Raw genomic sequence first — 11,350 nt, forward strand, 5'->3', positions numbered from 1 at the left:
ACAAAATCGCACTGTGCCACATTAGGCAATAATGAAAGTCAAGTTAGGTCAATGTTGGAATGTCATTGAATGTGTGGAAATAATGTTCTATATAAAATAAGAAATGTTTATAGTGTTTCATTTCTGCTTTTAAATCATTAACAAATCCGTTGATAATGCATTAATTAGACCTTGTGTTGGAATCATTTATAGTTGGCAAACAAATCCGCCATGCTTGTGCGGTGTGTAGACAGAATTTAATCCCTTGTCTGGGGTTTGCTTCCTCCCCCCTTCGCCCCCAGATATGGTTGAAAAGTCACTACGTTTGTATCAGCGAGTAGAGGTTACTGGGAAAGATATTCCTGGTGTTGTTGCTTATGTTGGTAGTACTATGTTTACAACTGCAAAATGGGTTGGTATTATACTTGATGAACCGAAAGGAAAGAATAATGGAAGTCCTCGGAAAATCATATTTTCAAGTAAATATTCATTCGTGTTTATTTCACAGTCACTTTAAACATACTACTAATTGTAAAGGTCTTCAGGTTTTTAAGATGTGTAGCTAATCTAAGTCATTTCAGATTTATACGGGAGATATAGTTCAGATTGTTGTCTTCTGTGTTGCGATACTGTGTTAGGTAACAACCTACCAGACTGCACAGTGTTGTAGCTAATCTTGCCTCAATTTTTGGATGTGTATTGTGGTAGGAGGGTTTTCCATAATTTTGTAAAACCCCACTCTCTCCATGTCTGGTATGAAGTTACCACTGACAAGTAGTAATTTAGATTGTATGCTGACCAGGAATAGCTTGTATTTGTTATAAAATACTTGTCTTAAATGCAGACATATTGTCAGTGTTAAATTTACAGTACAACTTAGGCAAAATGTATAGCTCCCATTGTAAACATGTTGCTTTTGTTTAAGTGCAAAGAGAACCATGGGATGTTTGTGCGACAATCACTGCTGACTTTATTAGATGATTGCGGTAACCCAATCAGTGATGAAACAAGTCCATCTCCAGGTGCTTTCACTGCAACTACTCCTGATGATGGTAGAAAATCATGATCCAGATTAAGCAGTTGTGTAAGTATTTATTTATTATTTCTTGGCAACGTATGAGTGTATATGTGTCTTATCTCCTTGTCAGGTTTTTGATTGATACTTTCTGCTCTGTTTTAATATGCTCATTGGAACTTTCTAACCATGGCAGTTAGTGTGTTAATATTACTTAATTATAAATAACATTCTCTATCTGTGCATTCATGGAATAGCATTCGTAGGAAAGCTGAACCCACTACGTAAGTAAAAGCTTAGAAGGTCTGAAACTGGTATTTTGTTTTTGTGGTCTGACGTCAGTGCCACTTTATTCGCCACAATTCTCATTTGGACTGACCTAGGTGCAACTAACCGCCTGAGCTGTGGCATGCCCAAGATAATGCCACTTGAAGCATCATCATTCGTCTTAAAACTTTGCATACCGTGTAGTGTATTAGAATATGAAATAAGCAAACAAACAAACTATTGCACTATAGTCTTTTTTATAGTGTTAATAGTTTGTTTGCTTATTTTATATCATCATTTGTGTTCCCAATTCCCTCATATGGAAGATTTTGTTGTCATAATCAAATGTACAGAAGCTTCTACTCTTGTGTCTGTCGATCGCAGCTGAATGAACCAGGAGGTCTTTGCGTCGGTCATGCCAGTCATCAGCTGTACGTTGCTGACACCAACAACCACTGTCCACTAGGAGGATAAAACAATTGAGAAGGTAAAGACCTGCTGCATTAGGGCCAGCGCACACGTAAGACTTAACCGTCGGCTGACTGTTCTGTCGTCGGCTGAAGCATACGACCCATAAACGACACGACAGTTCAGTCCACGAGCATGGGCACACGTACGACTAAACAGTCGTTCTTTTGTTCCACATTCTTCGCTCTACGCTCGCCGAGTACAGACATCAGGAATGTCGCAAGAAGATAATATCGAACGATTAATTGAAGAGGTAGAAATAGCGAGACGCATATCCGTATCTTGATAGGTTATACTCGGTCTCAGCAATAATAGAAGTTCATCAAAACTTTGTGTGCTCATGCGAAAAAATGAAAAGAATTTTGCAGGATAATTCCGTAATGTTTCATACATAGTATGGAATTTTCCTTTCAACAGTCTCTCACTGTATAATGGATGCACCCAGCAATTCCTTTTCCTCCTTTTATTGAGGCGAATCACAGGTGCACATACTATAGCAATGTCAACAAAATCCATGTTTGACAATCGTCTACTGTCTGCAAATGCTCTCACGAAATGAAAGGCAGAATGACTGAAAGGTCGTTCGTCTGCGCGCTTTCATATAATTCGAAGGGCCAACGACAGAAAAGTCCGGGGTTGTCGGTAGAGGTAACCGACTGCCAGTCGTGTCGTAACAGTGTGCGCATCTCTATATGTTCTTAAGGGCTTTGTGCGAACGACGAAACAGTCGTCTGACTGCTTGTCTTACGTGTGCGGTAACCCTAAGTCCTCATAATGTTTTCTGGAGATAATTTGGCACATTTAAGTCGTTGATATTTGTAATTCCAAACCTGTCAGTCTTAGCTTTACAGATTTCTTAATTTGTTGCAACTATCATATGTTGGTGTCCTGATTTATAAAAAAATAAACACATTTAATTTTTTTGTTACTGGATTAGTAGGAGGTTATTTAACAACTGCTGTATCAAATGCAGTGATTATTTAATGTCAAATGATGTTAAAGGTTAGCTCCATTCAGTGAAGTTGAGAGGATCTGAAAGGAGCAGTCTTGCCATATTAAATGGTGCTCTCTGGAAATTTAGAGGGGGAAAACAATGAAAAGATCAGTCGTTAAATTCAGTGTCTAAGATAAGATTTAAACTGGGCATCTCTGCGATACAAATCAGAAGTGTTGAGACATTTTCAACAATTTTATATATTACTCATAGCGAATGGGGACAGAATTTATACATAATTTATAATCAGCGGATGAAGGATGGTGTTACGAGATGGTTTGTTGCAGCTGGAAATATTCCTGCCACAAGAGGTCAAAAGTAATAAGACTGGTACAGTGCTACCAACAGATCTAACAATCAGTTCAGCCGGTGGTGAAATCAGCCTGATTCCATCAGTCGCACTACATGATGGCCTAACACTCACAGATGGTGCGCCTCAGAAATGGGCTCTGGAGCTCCCGAGTAATGACCTACCACAATCTTGCATATGATTTAAAAAATATTTTCACATTCGCGTGTCATCCTTCTTTTTCCGAAGTTCAAATCCTGCCTGTGGCGTGGACGTTATTTCTAGTCAATAAACATTTATCCTGCCGTAACTAACCACCTTTGTACATTTTGAACAAGTAATAGAATTACATTTCCACTCTGCTGATAAACGAAGTTCATATTCTAGTCAGATAAATATAGTAATAGGTCTTTTTCACATTGTTTTTGAATGTAAGTAGAAATTGTCTCGCATCGTGTCCAGATACGTCGTGGTCAGCCACCTCTAGCGGGGAATACGAACGAGAGATGACACTGCGCATACTTGAACCAAAGCAGAAGCAAATTCCCACCACGAGTTTCTCTGTCAATTATCGTTTGTACGTTTGTCACGAACATTCAGAATGCAAAACCTTTGCTTTGTTGGAATCGTTATATATGCTGAAGGTGCACCGGCCAAAGTTGTCCACCATTTTACTCGCATTATCCGACCGTATCAAACGCAATCTTCAAGCATTAGCGAACCATCATAACCCATGCATATCCTTCATTTTTGTAACCACCAAAATTGTTTTTTGAAATGTTTATCATAGGTTTTATTAACATGTGAATGTTATTTCAAAAATGCATGAAATAAAGAATATCTGCTAAGCAGTATTATGTTGAAACTTGAAATTAAGTTTATGAAAATGTACTGTAATAATCTTGTCAAACACCCCCACCCACAATCTTTCCTTTGCCTGAGACCAAGCTCCACACCTTAATAACTCTTTAGCAGATTCAGGGTAGAAACTGACTCCACAGAGCAGAGTCCTTGAAAAGCTGACAGTCGCTCAGCTAACTCAGAAATTATCCAAATTTTATGGGGCCCGCCACGAGTCCCATGTCGACCTCACACCCTATTTCTGTGAGATCCCGCTTAATGTTAAAGAATCTACGCCCAGACATCCAAATCTTAAGTAGCAGCATGAAACGTTAGTTTCAAACATGGTTACGTCTGGATGCTTTTTTACCCCACGAAATAAGCTGGTAGCCGCTGCTTTACTTGGTGTGTGACTTGAGATGTGGGATAACAAGAACACGATGTGTGTAGATAAAAGTTTTCAGTGAGCCTACATTCTGTGGAGTCCTTGAGAAGCCAGTCAAACTCCCTGCTTTGAAGGAACTTAAAGGTTCATTACAGTGCTCGTAAGAATCTGACGCATCTCATGTTGCCGAGTACAGAAAAGTACAAATTAAGTTCATTCGATCTTGAACAGTTGCACATTATACTGAGAATTCTGACGTGGCCTTGTCAAGAAATCGTCAACTTCCTCCAGCCTTCGTCGCGTCACCCGTCTGTAATTATGAAATCAGAGGAGTTATTATTACCGTAACACTTATCACGCAAACCGACTGTCAGTTTCGATTTCGCTGTGATACCATTGATCCTGCAGTCAATAAATTTCAATGACTGGTGTTGAAACAAAATCTTATTTCTTGGGTTGATTACAAAATCAGTTTAGGAAAAAAAACATTTTTTATATACACTTGTAGTTAACGAAGAGAGGAAAGGCAGATAGATATAATGAAAACAGAACCCTTAAACAAATTAGGAAATGTACGAATTACGTAACAATTCTGGTGTATTTACCAGGAATAAACCATTATTAATAGCCAATGAATTCCTCACCAAGTCATTTCCCGGACCAGAAATTCAGTTAGGTCTTCAAATGAAACGCTCGATGTTGTCAGATTTACCGCAGTACAAAAATTAAATAAGGAGGAGGCTCATTCCCAATGTAACGGTCCCTGCCGCTTGGAGTTGCCCGGCTCGGTTGCAGTCTTGTCGATCACAGACGTCTACGATGTCATTCGGGAATTTCTGTTCAGGTAGGCATGGAACTTTTCTCATGGAGTATTACGTGGCGAAGTATAAGCTGAATGCCAGCGAGGAAGGTTTCGGTAATGGTCTTGAGATTTAAGTTCGTAGTTTCGCAAGCACAATTTATTTATTCCCTTAACCACTTTACCGAAGCGAACTACAGACTATCCGGGATGACGTCCTCGTCTGAATGCTCAAAGAAGCCTTCTTTCTTTTTGTCGCCAGACTTCCCCCTTAATTTCCACAAAAAATGATCTGCTTGGCCAGTAATGATGCGATGCTCTCATTGGTCAGCTCAGCCCTACTCCACGTGGACCATTGAAAACCTTTTAGCTTGCGAATGGCCCTCCAAGAATTGTGGCTGTCACTCTGGTGTGAGATAGCATTCTGCACTGAGATGCAGACCACCTACCAACACTGACTCATGGCCTGGAAAGGAAGCAGTTGCCTAACGAGTGAAACGCGTAAAATTTCATTATTTGTTTCAAAATTATATTCATTGGCACCTCACCGGGACTTGAACCCAGAACGGGCCGTCACACCATGTAACAAGCTCTCGCAAACTAAATAAAACCATATCAACATCATAATAGTTACTGTAATTTTCCAAACAAAAATATCTTCAACAGCCCCAGTTTGCATGACTTTTCAAACACCACGTAAGAAGCAAACGTGGAATGGAAATCCACGATGACCGCATAAGAAACTTGTCACATTGAAACACGTCTGGTCTACGAGCTACTACAGACAGACAAGCCACTATTCTTACAGTGCCTGAAGCCAACAGACGCGGGACTGGAACCACTGCGTACCCTTTGGATCGATGTGCAGACCGTCAATCAACTCCAACTGAGGTGTCCGCTGTCCATCAAGGTTCGTCTCAGCTTCTACAGTCATACTGCTATCTGGAGGTCAGGGTTCAGTGACTTCCTTGCAAATAGCGTAACTGTCGATCCGCTGTCCCACTTGCTCACTCAGAAAAATTACGGCTTGCTGCCTACAGAGTGGGAGACTGTAGGAATCATTTGGTACAAACCAGTGTGAGCTCGTCCCGCATTTCTTCTTCAGCATCACGTACATATTCGTCGGGCCGATGGACTGGTTCAGCATGTCCGTGAGATCTTCCGACAGACTACGCATCTAAGATAACGAAAAGTTTGACATGTTTAGAATGTTTCATACTGTACGAACAAAAAATTATGTTAACAACTGGCATTCAATATTTACGTGTAAGGACTGAAGTAAATCATAGAAAATCAAAGAATTATTGATGGTCGAGAATATATCATCAGTTGTAAGTCTAAAGCACAAAGTGCCTCAGGTAACCTGCTCTTGAACAAACAACTGAATCAATAAACTCACACACCCTATATGCCATTATACAGAGCGAGAAACATTTAGAGCACAGAAGGATATACAGCAAGAACACACTCCAGTGTTCCTCTCTCAGAGTGAGAGACCATGTTACGCACCCATACAAAACAACAGGCAAAATTATTTTGTATATTTTGATCTTCAGGTTCTTAGAAACCAGACGGGAAGACAAAATATTATGAACTGAGAAGTAACAAGCTGGAACTTTGAATAAGAAACAAAAAGATGATTATAAACGGTGAATTGAGAAATATGCATGAGGAGTTTGCCCTTTAGTGTTTTAAACCGCTTAAAAATAGCAGCTGCTCTTCAAATCAAGACAGAAACAGATAATTTCCTTCATGAGAAATAAAAGTGATAACACAAAATTGAAATGGCTGGTAAATTTTTTTTAAGATTGATCCTTCAATGCTATTTGATATACACAGCGTGCCTGGCGTTTGATCGCGTGTCACTGTCGCACGCCCAGCGTAACTGAAATTTCCAATTAGTCTCGTAACATCAATTTTTTTCAAATAACAAGTGAAAGGGGAAACTATAAGCTTTCACGTTATATTTAACTGGTCACACTTTTACCAGATGACCGTCTTCTAGTTTGTTGAACCGTACAGTCTACTAGAAAGTGATTTTTCAGAGGAGCTTACAGCCCCGATCATCACGGTGATGAGTGAGGTGAGCGGTCAGGTTTATTGCCGAGGACTGTGACTCCAGTATAATCTGGATTAGAGACGATGCCCCAGAAGAGCCTTGACAAGTTAGAAATGAAAACTGTCTGCTCGTATCAGGAGTCAAACCCCCAGGTGTCCAATAAATCCTGCACTGATTAAGGTATCGTGGCTCTGAAAGGAGAAATACCGAATAAAGTTCAGATGAATGCTGTTTCAACTTTGCTTCTGATCCAACTCCACGCACGACACAGGCGGTATGACAATCCTGTAAACTTCGCGCTTTCATTAAATGTTGCAAATCTAACATATTATCCCCAGGAAAATAATCTCGGGTACTCGACAGATAGGAGGCTGGGTGGATCCCAGAGCTGACATAGATCCAGATGCTGTAAGAAAATTCCTTTGTCCTTGCTGGTGATCAAACTCCAGTCATCCAGTCCTTAATCAGAAACTTTAGCGAGAGACCCACATTTAATACACAAAAATAGTTGCTTAAGCATAAACAAAGGGCGATAGCAGACTGCAAAGACATTGAATTAAGTGAAATGCCTCAAATAAGGACTAAAAGAATGATCTTTTAAACATAAGAACATAGTTAGTTCAAAACAGCTCTTCTTAAAATCACTTTATTAGTATTTTCTCCTTAAATGCTTTTACAGTATCTACTCTAAGGAGATACCTTAAATTACAATGTATCTTTGATTCAGGTAAATTCAGAATTTTAGATCTACAATATTCCAAATAAGAGATTTATTACCTGAAAAATACTCTCAAAGTTTCTGTATGCTTCAACCATCTTCTTGTGTCATTTCATCTGCACAGATATTCTTCTCTGCGAGTGTCCAGGTTCCTCCGTCGACCGCTAAAAGACGAGCAAGACATTATACCTCTTACTATGACATGAACAGAGGATTATATAAGTGACACTTTCAACTTCATGGAACAAAGTGCATGAACAAACATAGTGGTGTAATAAATTTATTTTGTTTTGAGAAAATTCAAAGAAATAAAGATAAATTAATGTCTTAGAAAAACTGAATGATCAAAATAATTTAGACATGCTCAGATGTCCAAATTTTGCCACAAAATGAACAGTAGCTAACACAAATGTGACACCAAGTAGAGTACAAGGTCTGATTTATCTCTCCCCAGTGTATAACTGGTTTTACTCCTTAAATTTCTTCTCTAATAACACACAATACCCCACATATCATAAAACATCACACACACACAAATAAATTCCCTTAGTGCAACTGGAATCCAAAATCTTAAAAATTACTGTTAGCACTATGACACACTTTAATGAAGGTAAGTCATAAGGTCTCAACCTTAAGCAAAGCCAACACCTTCCATACTATATACTTCATAACCCTTTTGTTCTCAGCTTATAGTACAGGTTATGGAACTTGATCTTCGAAGTCCAGAGTCGGATTTCATCCCACACACATGCTTCTACGTGGTTACACTCTGTTAATTTTAAGAAACCTGCACCCTAATTTGCATTCTACCCACCTTCCACATTCAGTTCAGTCATTAACGACAAAATACACGACCATGAACACACATAACTTACAGTGTTGAAGTTTTCTGTAGCATTCTTTAATGTTTAGTAAGGATAAGAAATCAACTTATTGCAAAGGATATATTTCGCAATTTCTGTTACAATTTTAGAGCATGAAGTTGGGGCAAGTGTTTCGTCTATATTACAGTGTATAAAAACAGGCTTCGCCAATCGACTCCGATTTGAAATGTTGTAAGATAACCTTTCACTTTTTTAATTTTCCTTCCATTCTACAAATATATAGTTAGTCCTTCAATTCAACTTTATCAGGTCAATGCAATGATAGTATCCAACCACACACACTGTATTCTTTTTTACAAACAGCAGTTATTTTTTTCAATACAAATCGTAATAATTTCCGACCAATGACGTCATACTTATCGTCCTGCCATCTATTGTTGATACAACACAACAGCGGTGGGTTCTTGACACTCGTACTCAGTCGATAAGAATGTTTACTGTTGAGTCTACTTCTGCACACTAAATTATTTTTACATATGATAACGGTGTGAAGTTTGTCGCTGAACTGATACAATCTGGTGGAATACACAGCATGTAAAAAGCTCCGTTAACGCAATTCTGAAAATACAGACAGGGAGATGACCTCTGAAATGTCGGTAAACTTCTAACATACTTTAAGGTACGATGCCCCAAAAGACAGAAATCTTCACATAAGCCGCATTGAGAACTTGAATTCGAAAAGTACAATTTCTAAACACGAAATTTACCTTTGTTGTAAGATATTCCTACGCGTGGCCACACACGTACAGGCTTTGTGGCAGGTTTGTGCTCAGTCCTTTTATTCGTCAGTCGATGCTACGACATTCACAAGGGGTTTTGAAGTTTTACACTTCACTTTGTCGTTTAGTGACGTCATCACTGCTGTGCTCTACTTTATGTCGTATTATGGAACATAACCTAACTCACTCGGAAGAGTGCGGAAACCTTCACACAAAAGATAACAGCTTGCATGGTAGGTTCAAAGGTTTGTTATACAGACGTTTGAGTTCCTTTAAAATTTCTTTACAAATTTTTTACAGGTTAGTAACAGTATTCCTAGCGGTCGAGACTTCAAACTCATCGACTTAACTATCGAATATCGAATCTTCTCGATTAGGGAATTTCCAGATCGATTTATGCTCCCAATACCGATCAGTTATCTATTGATTGACGTTTAACATTTATTTCCTTAATAAACTCAGTTAATATCCTAATGCTAGCACGTATGGATCATGACCTGATTAATAATGTGTGCGCAGGCAATAACTTCGATCTTTATGTCGTATGTATCTGTTTGTGAAAGGCTTAGCAGTTGTTATTCGTTGATTCTAACTTGAAGCCGCAACTGAATAAATTAAAAAGTATTAAAAGGAAATTTACCAGTTTGTGCAATTACCGGGGTTTTTTTCAGTTTAAAATCACACGTACATATGAATTGATTTTAACTACTTTAAATTTCAGAGCACTTTATTCCTTATTATTTGTTATTAATGTATTTAAGGGCAAAATAAATTGCAATTCTATCATGGACAATGTTGGTATTCGTGTGTCGTCAAGGTAAATAAGAGAATTTTCTACGTTTATTGTGAGCTGTGCTCTAAGACATAGTCCTTCAGCCAGGTGCGTCATCGCTGCAAATGACGTATGTAAATCTTTAGACGTGTTTGGCATAAACATTGTTTCTTCTGAGGGCACTTTCTCATTAAATAACTGCAGCAAACTGGTTACTGGTAATTCAGCTGCCGACCTCAGCTACTGTTCAGTGAAACATGATCGGGATCTCCACTAACAGCGACACGGCAGTTATCAGTTCCACTAATTCAAACACTCGCTGCAAATAACTAGTTATTGGAAAGTGCATCTCCTAGCCAGTGAAATGTAAACTGTGACGATAGCAATCTCTGATCTAGATACAGAGTAATTGTCGATGACCGTGGTTATTAGTGACAGTTATCAAGTCACTGTTATACAAATATCACTCATTTCAGTCACCGTTTATTCTGAGATTTATGCGATACCACACAATGGGCATGATATTAAAGCTGGTGGAACATAGAATTATCGCTGTGCTTTAAAGAGTTGATAGTTCTGTGTTTTCGTGCTAAGTTACACTCATCTGTCGCTTTATTTCTGCTCATCTGTTTGTTGCTGCTGTTTCATTCCGACACGATTTCTAGTCTGACTTAGTCCCAGCGTTATCAGAAACACAGAAGGGATTCATGTTCACGCTCTAAGACCTACAATTTTGGTTTTTCCTTCTTATGAACACGACTGCATTCATTGTTTGTGAAGCAATGATAACGCCCTCTGTGGCTGTTGTACTCTTGATTTCCATGTGCTTGGCAACACTGTACTCGCTTCCCCCAACAGCACTACGATGTTTGACCTTGGTCTCCTCGGTCCCTCTCGACAACCCAACAGTCGGAGAACCGGTCAGGCGAGCTAGCTCAACAACAGCGGTTACCATGGTAATTGCAAAATGGCCGCCACCAAACTGCACCTCGTAGTCCGTCGGACACGTCTTGGTAACCTGATTTATTTTAAGTTTTAGATCAGTACGAATTTATCTACTTATTAAGTTTCGCGTTAAATCACCAAAAATTAGGAAGTAAATAGGTGTAGAAAGAATGTTGCGTGTTATATTTTGATTATGGCCCGTGTGCAGTTACTGCAT

The 11,350-nt window shown here is 39.0% G+C and overlaps 1 long non-coding RNA gene and 1 pseudogene across 2 annotated transcripts; one reads left to right on the forward strand and one right to left on the reverse strand.

Moving 5' to 3' along the window:
- Window positions 1–269: 269 nt before the first annotated feature.
- LOC147871303 (uncharacterized) lies at window positions 270–3,877 on the forward strand. Its single transcript, XR_015532476.1, has 4 exons — window positions 270–458; window positions 905–1,063; window positions 1,646–1,748; window positions 3,011–3,877. It is a non-coding gene; the product is annotated as an uncharacterized LOC147871303 (long non-coding RNA).
- A 786-nt stretch (window positions 3,878–4,663) lies between these two features.
- Window positions 4,664–11,143, reverse strand: LOC147871304 (uncharacterized; annotated as a pseudogene). Its single transcript, XR_015532478.1, has 4 exons — window positions 11,031–11,143; window positions 8,623–8,884; window positions 7,873–7,977; window positions 4,664–6,213 (listed from the first exon to the last, which is right to left on the reverse strand). The product of XR_015532478.1 is annotated as an uncharacterized LOC147871304 (transcript).
- Window positions 11,144–11,350: the final 207 nt, after the last annotated feature.

The sequence above is a fragment of the Zootermopsis nevadensis genome, unplaced genomic scaffold (assembly GCF_977971745.1).
Source record: "Zootermopsis nevadensis isolate Lab colony 2312 unplaced genomic scaffold, Znev_1.0 Znev_ptg000059l, whole genome shotgun sequence".
NCBI classification, from domain to species: Eukaryota; Metazoa; Arthropoda; class Insecta; order Blattodea; family Termopsidae; genus Zootermopsis; species Zootermopsis nevadensis.